This window comes from Amia ocellicauda, unplaced genomic scaffold, assembly GCF_036373705.1.
Source record: "Amia ocellicauda isolate fAmiCal2 unplaced genomic scaffold, fAmiCal2.hap1 HAP1_SCAFFOLD_173, whole genome shotgun sequence".
Classification (NCBI taxonomy): Eukaryota; Metazoa; Chordata; class Actinopteri; order Amiiformes; family Amiidae; genus Amia; species Amia ocellicauda.
The window spans coordinates 112,313-116,884 of NW_027102736.1; positions in this window are offsets into that span (position 1 = coordinate 112,313).

Consider the following 4,572-nt stretch of genomic DNA (forward strand, 5'->3'; position numbering starts at 1 on the left):
TCCAAACTGTTAAACTTATGTGAACTTCGTCGCAGAGAGGCCTCTCTGGCTTCGGGCTCAGATAACAGCACACGGCACGAGGTCCGTGTGGTTTGGAACAAAGGCAGTCCGGTTCGGCTTTGTCCAAGAACTTCCACTCAGTCGATGCACCTGGAAGTTGGGGTTTCGCGAATGTAGAGTCTTTTCCAAACAGATTTTCCACTGGTTTGAAGGCTCCAAGGTTGTGCACAAAATCTTCTTTGTAAGCAGGGTTCCACCGTAGTTACTTGAAGACAAAGTCTTTGAGGAAAGCAGGGCCCTGTTCGTTCCAAGGGTCAAGTTTCTTAAGACTCAAATAGCTATTTAAATGACTTTCGTATTCAGTCGACTTAGTCAATTGTCCAGCTGGATGGCTGGGCACAGGCGGGCAGCGCAGTCTGTAAAGTTCTTTATTTAATAAAGTCCTTTAAAAGAATTCTTCGTACGGCTCAATCTCCTTCTCCCAGTTTAACCCTTCTGTTGCTGGTAAAGACTTAGTTGGTTTCTGGTTCCGGTTCTGGCAACAGAGATACAAGTTGAGCTGTGGCAGCGAGTTACTGGTTTAGGTGAGAGAGAGAGAGAGATGCCGTGCGTTACCCTTTATACGCCTGTCAGATCAATAGGTGATTGGTTCTTTAGTTTGTGAGATTGGATTTCGGCTTCAGCCCCCAGTGTCCTATTGGAGGGGGGCTTGATGTATGACTGATGTCAATCCATGCCATCTTTTGGAAATGCCGGTTGGCACGGGTTCGTAGCTCTGTGTCGGGATTTCGGCTCTCGTCCATTTCAAAGAGTTTTTATTTCCTACAGGCCCCCTTCCCCAGACATCTCACAGCAGGGATTCCAAGCTATTTGGCCCATTCTTGGTGCCATCCTCCCAAGACTGTCACTTTGATGTAAACCAGTTCACATGCTGATGAGTTAAGGAAATCTGATAAATTTGGGGGGGAGAGGTCTTCTTTAGATCAGTGCTTCAGCTCAGAGCTAAAATGCTCTTATCAGAATACACCCAACATAACGCTACACTGGTTAATTCTGTTCTGGGAAAACCACAATCCTGCAGGTTTAATAAGTCTCTCTACACATCAGTCCCTGAGTACCTTCAACCAATGGTCATTTTGACCAATTAAGCCCAAGAATTGAGTCAATTAAGTTGTCATGGACTACCCAGTGAAGACGTGAACTCACGACTAGGTCACACTGTGAGCTCACCAGAGCAGACATTACACTGAGCTCACTGTGAGCTCACTTAGCGCTTTTCCAGCGACATGGTGACGGTGCTGGAGCCGGAGCTGCTGCTCGGCCTGGGATCCAGCTGATCTTTTTTGAACCGGCCCGCTTTTCCACCGGTTTTGACGTCACTGGATGTGGGCGTTCCCAAGCATGGAGTAGAAGTGGAGAAACACAGCAATAGTAATCAGCACCGAGGCGACTGCGTCTTTAAACCCCATTTAACATCACAATCAAACTCATTCCGCGTCTATGGCAAATCGTAACCCTAATGTTACAAATGTTCCCTAAACACCTATTTTGCAGGATCAATAAAAAATTATTAGGATTTTTTAAACTTTTACTGACACACATAGTTAATAGCAATGTGTTATAACTTTACCGAAAATAATAATCTGTATATCTTTAATTGTTTAGACGTTATTAAGATATAATGCATCTTTCACACAGGGAACATTTGTAACATGTTAGGAAAAACAAACAAATGATTTGAAAATATTCATAATTACAGCATACAATTTGTCAGGCTTCATAACAATGGTATTTATAACATACTCTGTAAAAATCAAGCAAATAGCATTTGTGGTTCACGAGAAAATATGTATATATAATCAAAGCTATCAGACTATAGCAGCCGGTGTATGAAGACACATACGATTATACAGCATTATTTGGCAGCTTCGCAAGACCTAATTTGAAACGTTGTTGGTAAGTTAGATAATTAGTGGGGACCCGCTATTTGCAGTTCTTCCCCTCCATAATTGCTAAAATAAAGTTTTACTGACATTTTATTGACCCTACCACTGCATAGGGCACATCTGTAACATGAACGCTACTGAATGGCACATACATTGAAAACTACGGAGAACTGAGACAAATCCACTTTACACTTCATAAATAATCTTAAAACGTTTCCAACCAAGGCAACACCCACTTGAAATACGTTCATTCTCATTTTTGGTAAACAAAAAGAGAGATTGTTACATATGTTCCCTATGATGCATCTACAGAGAGAGAGAGAGAGAGACAGACAGACACTAACTCTCTCTCTCTCTCTCTCTCTCTCTCTCAGCTGGGAGTGTGTGGGAGGGGTCTGCAGTGAGCGGGAGTGCTGCTGAGAGCTCTGTCCTTTGGCTGCGTTTTTTTGTTGCTTTACTTTTTTCAGTTTGTTTATTTTGTCTTCTGTTTTCAGTGCTTTTCTTATTGTGGGGGAACAGGGGAGGGGAGGGGGGAGTACCGGTAGTTCTTCCCGGGTCGGGGGGTCGGACCCCCTGAATGCGTCTTTTGAAAAACTGACCCGACGCCATGGAGTCAAGATCGCTCCGGTGCAGTTCTGCCCCCTAGAGCAGTGTGTGTTAGCGGTTGGGGAGGTAGCAGGGTGTGAAAATATCAAGTCTGCTGCCATTGTTATCTTCTTAAAAACCACTGATCTGCTCAATCAGCTAGTGGCTAATGGCACAGTGTTAGACGACACTTTCACCCCGGTGTTGCCGCTCGCTGCTCCTGCCCGGAAGGTAACGCTGTCTAACGTCCCTCCGTTCATCCGCACCGGCTCGGGCAGCTGATGTCCGGCATTAAGAGGGTCCCGCTGGGCTGCAAAGCCCCGCAACTGAAACACGTCGTGTCCTTCCGAAGGCAGCTGTATATGATCCTCAATAACATCAATGAGGATCTTAATGTCTCCGAAGTTGGATCTCTCTTGCTGCCACCACCACGAAGATTGCTCTTTAGTAATGTTGGAAAGTCAAAGACAGCAACCGTCAGGGTTCTTGCATATGACGTATTCGTGCTGCACCTCTCTGCAAGGATCCAGGACAGTTTGTCAATGTAAACTCCAGTGCCTGGGAACTTTTCCACCTAAAAGACAATGGTAAATAAAAAACAAGTTTATCCCCAAACTATTCTTATATTACGTTAAGTGGAATACATTATCAGTAAGGCTGTGATTTTGTTACAGAAATGTGTTATTAAAGACCACAGTATGTCTCAATTCTAAGTTTATTAATTTACAGACATAATAAAGTCAGTGAATCTGTGACACCCATAATTCAATTACATTCTTATTATCAACTATAACTATGAATATAACTGATAATGTAGCATCATTAGATTGTTTACAACCAATATTTGTTTTCAATATATATATTTTTACCTTGTCTTTGTAATATTGTAGACCAAGAGTGTTATACCTGTTTTGGTGATTCTTTGTCAGATTCAGAACAATTTGCTGTGGGGCTGTCAGAACCACTTGATGGTGACACACTTTTGTCTTCATTGCTGATAAATGTGGCTTTTGTTACAATTTTTTTCAGATTGTCCAAAAGGTCTGGAATCTCTGGAGAAAAAAACCTTAGTATTAAATGATAATCATTTCTAGTAATATATTTAATGCAAAGTGAAAACAAAACCATCAATGCCTGCAATTATACTTGAGAGACTTGCTCTATGTTATTGGCAAACTGACCTTTTTGTGGGTCATTAACATTAGCTACGAAAAAAATAAAAAAGATAAAATACAAGAATTTCCAGGTCTAATGTAATGCATATAGTCATTAATGTAGGATTATGAAGTTATGTTGAAAAACTTTATTTAATAATCAGTATTATTAAACTATTAGACAGTGCACATTAAGAGTCTGTATTGTGGTTCTAGATTACTTCAGTATGATCAACTATAATACATTACTCTGGAATCTAAATTACTGAAGAATAACATTTATCAAGGTAAGGAATTATTTGCTATAAATAAAAAAACTTACCATCAACCATACGGTTTCGAAGACATTGGTTTTCATTTTTAAGTCTTGTGTTTTCCTTGTCGAGCTGCTTAACGTTTTGCTGTAGCTCAACTTCACTGGACTTTTTAAATGTCTGTAGAATATGACGGGATCTAATTCTTGAAGCTCCATCGGTTTTCTTTCTTATTTTGTGCTGTATTCAGAGAGGAAAAGAGTTTAAAATGAAAATATATATATATATATATGAATATGATTAAAAAAAAACAATCCTGCAATACATTTATTTAATATTTGCAGTAATTATCTCACCGGTAACTGTGGTTCATCAAGGTCACTATCATCTGAAATTTGAAGTTTTTTGTTTGGTTTAGGTACTCTCTTCATTTTAGGACAGGGCATTTTTGTTAGGTCATTAAGTTTTCTTCTTAGTTCGCCTTCTTTTCCTAAAATAAAAATAAAATAAATAAAACCCTGCATTATGTCCACAGATATTTGGGGATTATATTTATTTGTCATAAAAATACTGTGCTTTGACCATACAAATTAAGATGAACAGCCAACACTGAATCAAAACTGAAGTTAAATT